The following is a 13,811-nucleotide window of genomic DNA, read 5'->3' as shown; positions in this document are numbered from 1 at the left end:
TTATACGTTCTTTGGTAAACAATAGCTGCCTCAGATTTACTGTCAAAAAAGTGTTTTGGGGAAATGAAATTAGCCATCACCTTTAATGCGTGTGACATATTACTCATAATAAGCAATTCATATGATAGGAGTAAGCATTCTTATAATGTTCTAATGACTTTTCTACATTCTGAAAAATATATATAATTATAATCCCCTTATTTTTCACTTAACCACAAAATATTCAAGAGTTTTCCATTATTTGCTTAATTTTAAGGTCTGAATTTTTATTTATTTTTTTAAGTTTTATTTTACTATATTTAAGTCTTTAATAATCGAACTGGACTTTAACTTTATGTAGGGAAGCTAATTTATTTCATCTTATTTTTACCATCACCATTTATCCCCTCTATGCACTAATTTCTTTTTTTCCATATGGGAAGTCTTTTATCTTAACACCTTTTTTAAAAGTTCAACTTTTCCCCACTAGTATTCCCACTACTATCTCCTCTTTCACTTAAGGGTCACATATGCTTGCATGTATTTCTGAGATCTCCGTTCTGCTCCATTAGTCTGAGCTAATGCCAAACTATCACCTGTTTTGTCTAAGCTATTTTAAATTATCCTTCCTTCTGAGACATCTATTTTTTTACATTTTCTAATTTTTTATTGCTCATATGCTTTAATTTTTGTATGTTAATCTTATATTCAGCAACCTCACCACACTCTCTAATTAGTTTTGTCTGTAAGACTCTCTTAGATTGTCTGTGAAGATTGTATGTTTTTAGCAAATACCAATTTATTGTCTTCCTTGCCTATATTTATATGTCTTTGCAGGGTGTGTGTGTGTGTGTGTGTGTTGCTGTATTAGTGAGGACACAGGTATAGTTGTTGTTTTTTTCCTCATTAAAACTTTACTGAAAAAATTGTAAGCTCTCTTAAATTAAGGTCTGAATTTTTAGATGCCTTCCTTTTCCTGAGCTAGCAGCGTTACTAATGCACTACTCCAAACACATAGGCAGGAACTCCCTCAAATATATACCAAGAAACACATGATATAAATGAGAGGAATCTAAGTGTGGAATCAGCTAACAATCATAAAGCTAATGTTTATTCAGTACTTACTATTTGCCAAACATTGTGCTAAGCACATTAGAAGAATTGTTTTATTTAATCAGCAATCCTAATGAGACAAAATCCCAGTATCCCAGATTATAAGAATAAAGGGTTTTGAAACTCCTAATGTTTGGTTAAGAATTAAATCCCCTAAATGAGTATAGAAGGGATTATACAGGTGATTTATTGGCAATTTGTAAAGTTAAAGTTTTTCTAACATTAAGCGTCTACTGGTTCATACTAATCAGCCATTGCAAGCGTTTACAGTCAAATTCCAAGTGATTTTTCTGCTTTCTTAGTCATTTTTATCAGCTTTTATATGAAACTTCTTTTTGTAGGCCCAATTGAAGACAAAAAAGATAAAACCTTTTCCATACTTTAAGCTCATTCTCACTAAAGTAACTAGTCATCTGAAAACCACTCTAAGTCCAAAGGGTCATCCATGAGTGGGAACTTCCACTCATTCCTCAGAGTGTAACTACCAGTAATTCTGTGCACCACGCCCTGGAGATGCAAGTAAGACGTGAACTCCACCTTCACACAACACGCAGCCGATCAAGAGGGACATGTAAACAAACCATAGCAAATACAATGTGCCATATATCACATAGAAGTAGATAGAAAGGAGGCTGAAAGGAGCAAGTAGTCAATTTTCACAGAATAAAAAGAAAAATTCTAGAAAGCTTCATAGTAGCAATGACACAAAGGGTAGTATCTTAACTGTAGATGAAAACCTGTGGCTTTCAGTGGTTATTAAATTTACTTGTGTGTTCAATCTACTTTTTTGTCAAAAGATGAATGATTTTTTAGAAAAACACATAGGATTGTATGGCTAATTCACCTCCTATGCCATACTGTTTTACTTCCTGCCCCCCACATTTTGTTTCTTCCAGAAGTCTTATCTTGACTTCATTTCTTCCCAAGTAACCAATCAGATTGTTTCACTATCAACATGAAAATTCTGTCCAAAATACTTATGATGCAACGCAGTGATGCCACACCTAGATAAACAACTCTCACAAGAAGACATGTACAAGAATGTTTGTCCTTGCATCATTTGTAAGAGAAACATAATGGAAACAATTTAAAGATCCATCAGCAAGAGAATGGATAAAAATTGGCCTGATTATACAACAGAATAGCATACAGCAGTTTAAATGAACCAGAAGATGTTTATCAACACATGTCAAGTGAGAACTTGAGAAGAAAGTATAGAATGTATCATTAATACAGATGGAAAACAGGCAAATGAGCACTATGTGTTGTTTATGGATACATAGATAAGTATAAAAACACATGATCTAGGAGATTGCGGCCAGGGCTCGGGCCCCAGGGTGGGCTGTGCAGGAGGCAGCCAATCAATGGCTCTCTCATCACTGATGTTTTTCTCTCTGTTTCTCCCTCTCCCTTCCTCTCTCTGAAATCAATAAAGATATATTAAAACACACACACACACAATTTAAAACTCTAAATCTAGGTCAGGTGTTACCTCTGTGGATAGCAGGAAAGGAAAGAGACATGTACATTACAGGGATTTTAGCTAGATATGTAAGATTTTAATTTCAGAGGAAAGGAGAGAAGAGAAAAGTGGAGAGGGAAAGAGAGACAGAGGAAGAGCGACGGATCTGGAGTAAATATGATAAATTTAATTATGTGACCGAGTTGGGTGGTAAGTACATAATGTTTCGTTATATTATTCTCTGTAGTTTTCTGCGTTTGAAATACTCTATCATAAAATGAAAAATGTGCTAATCTTTATAATTAGTCCACAGTGTTATTAAACAAATCTAATAGTCAAACAAAAATTGTAAAGTAAGAAAAAATTAGCAAACCACATATATTTTCTAGTTCTAGTAGTAAAAAAACGTATTTGCTTCTGGGGACAATAGTATTTACAGTGTAACTTTCCCACCCCCCCTTGTAGAACATTCTTCAAGATGACAAAGCGAATGCCATGATACTACAAAGAGAAGTGCTAATGTTTATTAATTCCTCTGCTGCAAACCAATTTGTGATAGAATGAAAGAGCTCCTAAGGGACCAACAAGCATTGACAGTCTGTTCAACTCTTATTTATGCTTTTTTTCTCTTCAAGTCCCCTCAGAATTTTTAAGGAAGAGGTTCACAGTTTTGCAGGCCTCCAAATGAAAAAGCTTAATGTTAATGCATTTGTTAATAACTAAATTGTTAGTTCCAGGGGCAAAATTAAAACCTCAGCTTGGTAAATAAAGCAACCAAAGTCAAATCCTTACTGGGTCTCTGACATCAAAGCAGGATGAAGATCTGAAGAGTGGCCGTGCTTAAGGATGGAGACCTAGCTCCTAGGGCTAACTCTGCCACCAACCAGTAGGCTGATTTTACAGTGTTCACTTAAGCTCTCTCTGAATCTTCCAGGTCTTGTCTGTAAGGTGAAATACTGAATCTGATCATTATCAAGTTCTTTCTAGATTAAAAGACCACAATTTGATGTCTTAAATCACAGCAAGATCTGAGCACTTAGATTAAACCATGGGTAATAAAAAATTTTCATTAGAGATTTTTCACAAGTCTGATAAATAAGGTAGAAATGTCTCTAGACATACGTATAAGCCAATTGTTTCCCCCAGTCCCTAAAAGAGGACATGGAGATGGAAAATAAATATGATGTAAAAATTGACATGGGCTCTTTGTAATCTGCAAGAAATCATGGGAAGCTAGAGTAAAGCCAGAACGTGAAAAGTGCAAATGCAGCCATTCCATAAACCTTTCTGAAGCTATTATGTACAGGGCACTACTAAGCACTAGAGGATATAGTCCCAGCCCTCAAAAAAACTCAAGGTTTTGTAGGGAAGACAGAAGGAGTTAGAGGCTAACTACTGTAATAGAGGCATATACAATGTGTTACATGATCAGGTAAGAGCACTTAATCCTGACTAGGGAAATCAAGGAAGGCTTCCTGAAGGAGGTGCGGTTTAAACTAATTTCTAAAGGATGAATAGGAATTAGTTCAGGGGAGAAGCAAGTAGGAACCCCCACATAAAAAGTCAGAGAAGTGACATGAGAACATGGTTATTTTGGTAAAGAGCTAGTAAGTAGTTTGATATGGCTATACCTCAGTGTAGGGGCAGGAAAATAGAGTAGCAATTTAAGCAAAGATCAAATCATGAAAGGTACTGAATGACACACACACAAAAAGGATTTCAATGTTATTAACAATAATGAGGAACCACTTTAAGTCAAAAATGAAATAAGGTGTGTGAATTTCAGCTAGCTGTCTCTGAAAGCTCTGTGACTCATGGATTGGAGGTGGGAGAGATTGGAATCAGGGAGACCAGCTGTAAGATACCAATACAGTAATCCAGGTAAGAACTGACGAGGGCCTTGGCTAATGTTCTGATTCTCAAAAGGATAGATTCTGGGAACTAAAGATTGATGACTACATTTTCTCTTCAGAAAACTCTGCAAAAATCACATAAAAGGTCATTGGGAAGCATTAGAAATGTGTTGATTGATCACTAGGAACTACTAACAGTTCACCAAAACAGGTTGGGCATCCAGACCAGCCTTCTCTCCTCTGTTCTGAGGCTTCCACATTTGAAGGACAGTGTGCCTTGACCTCCCGCCATGGTGGCTCTGTTTCGCCTTGGAGTGTGGGCAGTAGCACCACCCCGAGCTTCGTTTTTGGCCTTGCCCTTTATCACAATAACCTCGATGAAGATTCCTTTTTCTTTGTCAAGATTTTTAGAACCCCAGTGATATTCTTGTAACTCAGAGATGGGCCTCAGTTAAATCCAAGAAATGGCCTGGCCCAGTTAGCTCAGCTGGTTAAAGCGTCACCCATATATACCAAGGTTATGGGTTCAATCCCCAGTCAGGGCACATACAAGAAGCAACCAATGAATGCATAAATAAGTGGAACAACAAAACAGTGTTTCTCTCTGTCTCCTTCCTCTCTCTCTAAAATCAATCAATAAATAAAAAATTAAAATAAATCCTAAAAAGACCAAACAAAAGGCATTGGACCTTGCCTGAAAATATTTACCAAGTTCAGAGGCTATGGCAGCTATATCGCTCATGAGCCTTGACTTTCTGATATGTCAAGAATTCAACATAATATTCCAGGTAAGAACTGACCAACCTATCAAAGACAACTGATTTTGTTTCACATTTTCAAAAGGAAAGACACACCAGCCGGAGAGAAGCAGCAACAAGCCTGGAGTGTGTGTCCCCTACCAAGTGTAGCACCATCTTGGCTGCCACCCGACATCAGTCCACGCACTAAGGAAGCCCCACACTGAAGCACCCAATAGGGTTATCTCCCTTCACCAACCAGAGAGTAAAGAGTCAAAAGTGGGCCAAGGGTGGGAGGAGGGAGAGTGGGCCAGGTCTCCTGCCCACTGACCCCTCTTACCTCTCTGGCCTCTGAAAGAAAGAACTTCCCAAAAGGCAGAATCCCAACTTGAGCAGCTAACCATGCCCCACACTGCTGTCCAGTGGAATGTCCTCACCCTGGGCAGGCTCGATCCACACTGGGGGGAGTGGGAGGAAGTAGCCATGGGAGGAGGAAAGAGCCTCAGGCTCTCTGGAGGCCCTCACACTGAAGCAGCCAGAGAACAGATGCGTTCGAGTCCCCACTATGAGACTAGGCTCTGGAATCCAGACAACTCAAAATGGCCCAGGATGTCTACCCATAAAAACCTGGATTCCACTTCATGAAAGAGTGTGACACAATGAAGCTGCTAAATGGACTGCAAACATGTGCCAAGGAAACGTGGGAGAAATAGATGCTTGTCTGACTCTACTTTGAGAGCAAAATGTAGCTTATCTTTGAGGAATCATATTAAGAGAGTTTCTGGGTGTAATGGGAATGCTGTGGAAAAGGTTAAGACCATTAGAAAGGAAAACAGTGTCATCTTGCTGATGAGATGAAAGGAATATGTTGTCATATACATATTTTTAAAGATCATTTTCTGTGCATTTGGTTTCCTAACTAGAGTATAAGATACTATATATCGGGGCCATAACTTTTTCTTTCAGTTTCCCCAAACAGACCCTAATACACTGCATTGCATGCAGTAGTGCTCGATAAAAGCATTTCAGGATTTGCTAATCTCACGAGGACTTAAACAGATTTGACAGCAATGATTTATAGAATTAATATGAAGAAAGTGTATGGCACCTAAAGGACTAGAATCTGCCACAATCCTTGCCTTTCTGTGTTAACCAGGTTATGTAACAGGAAGGCAGCAGACAAGAATTGTTAGGAAAAAAAATGTAAACAGATAGGATTGAACTCTAATTTGCTTTGTGATTCCTGCTCTTAAGTTATTTAACATTTATTAGGGTTTTAATTTCATTTAATCTGATATGAAGGTAGAAGACAGTAGTTATCAAAGCAAATAAAAATTATGGGGAATGGGCATCAAAGAGACAACGGGACAGATATGCATTTCCGTTGAATTTCCTCGTGGACAGATCCTGGTCTTCTATGGGCAGTGTCACAGGCTTCCCGGGTTGTCCCACAAAAGGAATTTATCTTTAATTACCTACTTCATTTTCTTCATTTGAAAATGAAAAAATGAAGGTGGTCAATAAGGCTTGACTGAATATTTGCAAAAGATTCTAAATCCATCAAGGTTCACTGACGAATCACCCTCCATTACATAACTCCTAACCAGCATTTAAATATAGATGGAATTACACAGAACTTCAGGAGTGGGGGAGATTGTGAGGAGCAAATCCTGGCTTTAGGGTATGAAGGGATTGGGAGTGCGGGTGAGATGTGGGGTCAGCTGGTGCAGCTATCCATCTGTGTATGACATCCAAGCAGCAAAGATCCTTCTCTGCCAGGTGAGGAAATGGATAGGTAGTGGGGAAAAGAAGGGAATAAGAACTGCCCTGATTCACTACACCCTAGAGAGACTTAGACAAAGTCGCCATATGTCTTAGTCCTTTCAGGCTGCTACAACAGAATACCATAGCATGGGCCGATTACAAACAACAGAAATTTATTTCTCACAGCTCTGGAGGTTGGGAAGTCCAACATCAAGGTGGTAGCACATTCAATGCCTGATGAGAGCCCACTGCCTGGTTCACAGATGGCAGTCTTCTTGCTATGTCTTCACATGGACAAAGGGGCAAGAGAGCTCTCTGGAGTCTCTTTTATAAGGCTCCGTGATGATGTAGTCATGACAGTTCCACCCTCATGACCTAATCACACCTTCCAAAGGCCCCACCTCTAAAGACTGAGAATTAGGTTTCAACATATGGATTTGGGTGGACGCAAACATTCAGTCTATTGCATCATACTTGAAAGAGTAAAAGATGTTCATTTCCTTCCAAGACTCCTCATTACTAAACCAAAAGAACAAAAAGTAAATATAGGTCAAGAACAAAAAGTAAATACAGGACTTGTTGTTTTATGACTACATTGTGGCTTAATGTTGGTTTAAAGAGAATGAGGCAGGCTGGTGTTTCCACGTCAGAATGGTAGCCGGAAAACCTGGTGCCAAATGTGAAAGCTTATTATATCCGAAGTGGGTTAGAAAGCAAAGAATTAACAGGAACATATGTAACACATATGCCCCCAAGTCTTCGGTTATCTCATGATGAATATATTAGCTGAAAGCACTGGTTTGGGTGGGCTACCCCATATTTTGGGGTTATGTTAAGTAACAGAGTGAAGAGCAAGAGAAAGGAAATAGAATCTTAACAAAAAGAAAATGAGCCAAGCAAAAAGAAAGGAATCTCTAGAATACCTCTGAAGCAAATCTATTTAGAAACCTGAAAGCCCCTTAACCCTTTGGGGAGAACAGTTGTGTAGGCCCCACTTGGTTTCCCATTTTCATGCCTGAACCTTGGCAAGTGCAAGTTCATAACTTCAGGATTGTATTTTATGCTTTCATAGTATTATTGAAACATCGACTTATTGAAAAACAAATTACAATGGAACAAGATAAAGATTATGTAAAAATCAAATACAACATTTAGAAATAGGTGAATTTCTAATGCAAATGTTTCCAGCCCCAAATGGAGATTATTTACCTGCCCCAGGAATGTTAGTCAGATAATGGAAGTTGAGCCCAAAGATATAACTCACTTTTTTGGTGGAGGTTCTTGAAGTGGGTTGTGGAAATAAAAATCAAACACATTTTCCACCTATAGCAAGGGTAATTTACATATATTGGATTCTGTTTACCAGGCAATTGTTACTGTCCTAATTTAAGGCTTGATTCTGAACTCTTCATTTCAAAAACAACAGCAGCTTCTCTAACAAAATTCTGTTCACCCTTTCATGCTATAATTGTAGAAATTTCTTCACTTTTGAATTCCATTAATTTCCATGAATTATCATTAAATTAGTAGATTAAACTTTGTTGGGACCTTCTTTATTAAAATGTTTGTTCGTCTCATTCTGCCACTCTTGTTACAGGGTTATTAACCCAAAAATATTTGTTCATTTGTGTTTGTATTTCTGTTCAGCCTTTTTCTCTCTAAAGTTAATCCCTGGGGACTTTGCTTTTCCAACTTAAAAACTGAGTACCAGTATCAAATAACCCTAATATTAAGAAAACATTTCAGCACATATAATGAAAGTGACCTATTTGTAAAAAAGAGTCAACAAGCTGATTTAAAAGAGGGCTTTTTTGGTTTGTTTTTACATATAACCTATAAAATAATAAGTAAAATACAGTCATATTTCCTCACTGAAGATCAATTCTTTTGGAGTCTTACTATTATTGAAATGAAATCAAAGCATTTACTTTTTAGTGATGCCAAATTCTCTAATAAACAAGCTTCTGTTGACTTTTACATTTTCAAACTAAGAATAGTGTTTCAGATTTCTTATATATCCATTCAAATCTGTCATGTGATACTGGAAACCGTATTATTACATTACCTTATAATGAATCATTGCCACCAGGCCAACAGGAAGTAACAAAAAGCCAAGAAACAATGTGATTTTTTTTAGAGTTAACTGAATGCTAAATATTTTTAAATACAGCATTTTCTTTCTATAGAATAGACAAGAATTCCAATATATATAGGTGTGTGTATATTATATATGCATAATATGTAGCATGTATTATAAACAGGCATTTATATGTAAATGTACATATATGAATATACACATAATACTTAAATTCCATTGTAAATACAGTGCTCTTGTTTCTGTTACAATAAAAAAATCTGTATCTTAAAATTTTGAATTTTAAAAATAAAAAATAATCTTTATACATTATATCTAATCTGTATCTAGTATGGAGTTCTCCACATTTTAGTATGATTTTTTTATTAAAGTTAAATTTTCTTTCAATTTTAACACATCACAGAGGTGATAGCATACACTTCTTGTGTAAACCTTTGAAAGCTTTTCAGAACAAAAGACAAACCAAGAAACAAAGAACAAGAGAGAAAATGAGAAAACTGGTGTAAAAATCTACAACTAGCCTGGCCGGGCGTGGCTCAGCGGTTGAGCGTCAACCTAGGATCCAGACGATGGGGTTCGATTCCCGGTCAGGGCACATGCCGAGATTGCGGGCTCAATCTCCAGGCAGGGGTGTGCAGGAGGCAGCCGATCAATGACTCTCTCATCATTGATGTTTCTCTCTCCCTCTCTCTCCCTCTCTCCGAAATCAATAAAGATATATTAAAAAAAAAAATCTACAACCCTTAAAATGAGCTCTTAAAAACAATATACTCTTTTTAATCTTAGTAAATTACTATGTTGTGACTGATGCTTTCACATTATGTTTATTAATGTTGAAATGTGTGACGGTTTAATTATTTCCAGTCCTGTGAGTTATTTGCAATAAAATTAAAAACTCATTTCTGGTTTGCTTTTTTTTTTTCCAAATTAAGAAAATTTCATTATCTTTTATCTGTCCTCTGATTCTGGTAGCATCTATAGACTCCTAACACTGGGCGTATGCTCCCTCAGGCAAACACATCCCATATAAAATTCATATAAAGGAAGGGACCTCCTGGCCCTCTCTTCCTGTCTTACATTATTTTAAAAATATGACTCAGGGCTCAGCAGTTGGCATTTATTATGACCACTAGCATTTTTTTTTCAAAGAGATCATCAAACATTCAAGTTGTTTATACTTAAATTACAGTGTCATGAAATCTTAGGCAACAGCCCCCTCATTTTACCTCCAAGGTTAAGCGACTTGCTGAACATCACACAGCTCAGGAAACAGAAGGCTTACACCAGAACACGGGTCCCATTCCCAGGAGAGTAATCCCGAATGTGTGTACTCTAAAATAAATACAAATGATGGTATCATGATCTTTATTAGAGACAATGAGAATCACACTCTAAAATGCCATTCAGCTCCATAGGGTTCCAGGCTATTCTAGTCCTGCTCTAAATGGGTAGGAATTTGTAGATTTACAAACAAAGCCAAATTTTCAAGTAAGGCAATAAGACATGCAGCAGCATAGAAGATCTGTGTGCTAAAAAAAGAATGTGCCCCTTATCATCTCAGAAATACTACTTATACATTTTCTTGAGAAGTCAGGCTAAATTTAATTAAGCACATTTCTACATATCACATGAGCCTCTCCCACTAGTATGAAAGAGAGTGGAAATCGAAAGAAATGTCACATATTTCATGGTGCGATTCAGTTTTTCTCCAAATGACACTTCCTTTGAAAAGGCATAAATTTGGAATATGCCTTTTGGAAAATGCTTCCTTTCAGTTTTCAAATATAATCGTGATGTAATTAATCTAATCTGCATTTCAAAGCTTCTGGAGCTGAGCTTACCACCAAAATTAAGCACGAGATCCCCTTTTATGGACCAAAATAAAGAGCAGTGTATTGAATTATTAGATAAGCTTTTGTTCTTTTCTTCAAATATTTGCATGAATTATTCAGGCTTTGTACGGATGGAGCTTTGAAATATTCAAATTCCTTGAACTGTTTCATTATTTAAGGTTTTTATTTATTAAATCCTGTAGGATTCAGTTCAATTATTCTTTCTGCAGTAGGGAGTGTATACAGAGCAGAGTGTCAGGTAATGTTGGAGATACAAAGATAAGCGAGACGATCTTCAGAGATATTATACGTCGGGGGAAGGAATACGAGGCTGTAAAATACTTGTAAACCACAAGTTACAGAGTTTCTAAAGAAAAAGAGACACCTTCCAGGGGGGGAGGGGGGCTGAAGGAAACACTTGAGAGAGAAGCTGGCATTTCAGAGGATCCCTGAAGGACCCACGTGAATTTCACAAGTAAGAGAGCAGTGAAACGAGGGGGCTGAGGTCTCAGCATGACTCACGTTCTCATTTTCATCTACGAAACCACTTTTAGGTGTGATAACCCATGCAGTCATCTTCCCAGCTGCGACGCTAGTTCCTCTGGTCTAAACCTTGAGCCGGCCCCACCCAAGCCACCTGGCAAACACATTCCGACTATCTCAAGAGCCTGTTTTCTGAGGGCTGCCCCCGTACTCCTTCCCTAGAGGCTCCCTGTTCAGCAATCTGGGTGTCGCAAGCAGTCCTAAGGAAGCAGCCCGGAGAAGCAATCACAACCTCATTAGAACCCCAACCCATAGCCATTCCTCACTCCCCTGAGTCCTGCTTGCTGAAAGATGCCGGCCCAAGCTGAAAATCGGACCACAGATGCAGTCAGGTGACTCCACCCCTACCTCCAATGCTCCTGTGACATCCCAAATGGTAGTCCTTAACTTGGTTACAAGGCTTTTCTGTCCAGCCTCTTATTTCCCCTCTCCCTGGCTCGCAGCAACTTTGACTTTTCACAGACCACACACATCCCCCCATGGGAGGCAGAAGACTCACCTGAAATCATGGGCTGGGCTAGGGCCCCCTTGAAAAGAGCTGCCCAGGGCCACAGGCTTGTACAAATCTGCATGACTAGGGAGAGTGGAAGAGTCAGTCTCACAGCCAGAACGTAACCCTGGAGAAGGAATTGGACCTACAATACTATAGCATAAGACCAAGGTCCGGCCTGGGAGTCCCGGAAACAAGATGGAGATAACCCCAAAACTACAAGATAAGGCAGGCCGAGCCTGGAGGGGCACAGGAAGGAAGGGAGAGAAGCAGGGGGGGAGGGGGAAACTGATGCTAAGATAGAGACCTCGAAACAAAAGCCACCATATGGAGAACGACTCACAGAAACTGGAAAGTTATAAGATCAAAGAAAATAAATCAGGGGCTTGAATATTGGAAATATTGAAAGAGGTTTGACTACGGTGCGGTGAACAGCTCTTGAAGAAACATGGCTGTTGCTATGCGCAGATCATGTGATCAGCTCCCTAGAAAATCCAAGAAAATCAACTGAAAAACTGTTAGAACCAATGATGCAAGTTCAACATGCAAAAAAAAAAAAAAAAAAAGTCAATAAGCCAATCGTTTTAAAAATAGAAAGTGTGATAAGAAAAAAGATTTCATTCACAATAGCAACAAAAATTAGAAAATAGTCATCAAAAAACCACCAACACACAACTAATAAGATATGTATATGAACTACAAGAAAAAGCTATAAAACCTGGACAAAGACCTGAAGAGTAGGACTTAATGTTGTCAAGATAACAATTGTCCCCAAATTACCCATAGATTCAGTACATTTCCAGTACAACAAGAACTGATCAACAGTTCAGTGGGAAAGAAGAGAGAACCCAGAAATGAGGTTTAGTGTGTTATAAAGATAGGATTATAAAACAAAAAGGGAAAGAATAAACTCTTCAAATCTAGATAGATTTAGGAGAGAGGAAAAAACGTACTAGCAAACTATTAACAGAAAATATATAGAAGACCAGGCTTATGACCTTGGGGGTAGGAAAGGTTTGAAATAATACACCAAATGCAAAAGCCATAAAGAAAAAGATTGAAGAAGATTAATAAGCTTTACTTTATCAAAACTTTATTCAACAAAAGAAACTCAAAATGAGAGTAAAATTCCAGTGGTGGAGAGGACAAGAACACTGTAACATTTAGAGCAAAGGACTTGCCCTTATAGGTCCTGAGGAAAAAGACAAACAAAATAGAAAAATGGGCAAAGACTATGAACAGGCAATTCAAAAAAAAGGAAACAGGAATGGCAAACATTTGAAAAGATTTTCAATCTCACCAGTTTGGGGGGAAATGCAAATAAAAACAAAGGGGCATCATTTTTTCACATATTTGAATGAGAATAGATAAGAAAGACTGATATCAAGTGTTGGCATAGGTGTTGAAAAAGAGGCGCTCTCTTATACCATTGCTGGGAACATAACCTGGTCGAGTCCTTCCAACTGTAGCCGCTTCTATCTTTTGACTCAGCAATCTCACATCTCCACATCCACCCTAGAGAAATACTTACGTATGGACACAAAGGAAGCTGGTACCAGGTTGCTCACCGAAGTACTATTTGTAGTAGTAAAAACTCAGAGCAACCTAAAAACTTAGAGCAACCTAGATCTTCAAAAGAGGGACAGTTAAATAAACAGTGATGCATCTGAGTTCTGCAAGAGTATGCAGCCGTTGGAAAGAATGAGAACACACTGACAGAAAAAGCTCTGAGACATGGTTAAATTCAAAAGGAAGAACCTCAAATTTAAAAAGTTACATCAAATCTTTCAAAACAAGAAAGCAAGTTGAAGAACCATCCAGACTTTATGATACCATTTTCTCTCCAAATCTGTGTGTGTACACACCTATACACATGCATATGTACACAAATACATTACAATAAATAATACAAATATTTAAGAACCTGAAAAGATAAAAAGATA

At 37.9% G+C, this 13,811-nt stretch overlaps 1 long non-coding RNA gene across 1 annotated transcript in view; it reads right to left on the bottom strand.

Moving 5' to 3' along the window:
* Window positions 1-13,811, bottom strand: part of LOC107541826 (uncharacterized) — a 51,039-nt gene that overhangs the window by 22,926 nt on the left and 14,302 nt on the right. Inside the window, exon 3 of the long non-coding RNA XR_015715550.1 lies at window positions 10,230-10,335. This is a non-coding gene — a long non-coding RNA (uncharacterized LOC107541826). The remainder of the gene's footprint in view (window positions 1-10,229; window positions 10,336-13,811) is intronic.

The sequence above is a fragment of the Miniopterus natalensis genome, chromosome 13, assembly GCF_054644295.1.
Source record: "Miniopterus natalensis isolate mMinNat1 chromosome 13, mMinNat1.hap1, whole genome shotgun sequence".
Lineage (NCBI taxonomy): Eukaryota > Metazoa > Chordata > Mammalia > Chiroptera > Miniopteridae > Miniopterus > Miniopterus natalensis.
The sequence above is the reverse complement of the archived record's forward strand: the minus strand, read 5'-3'. Positions and strand labels throughout refer to the sequence as shown.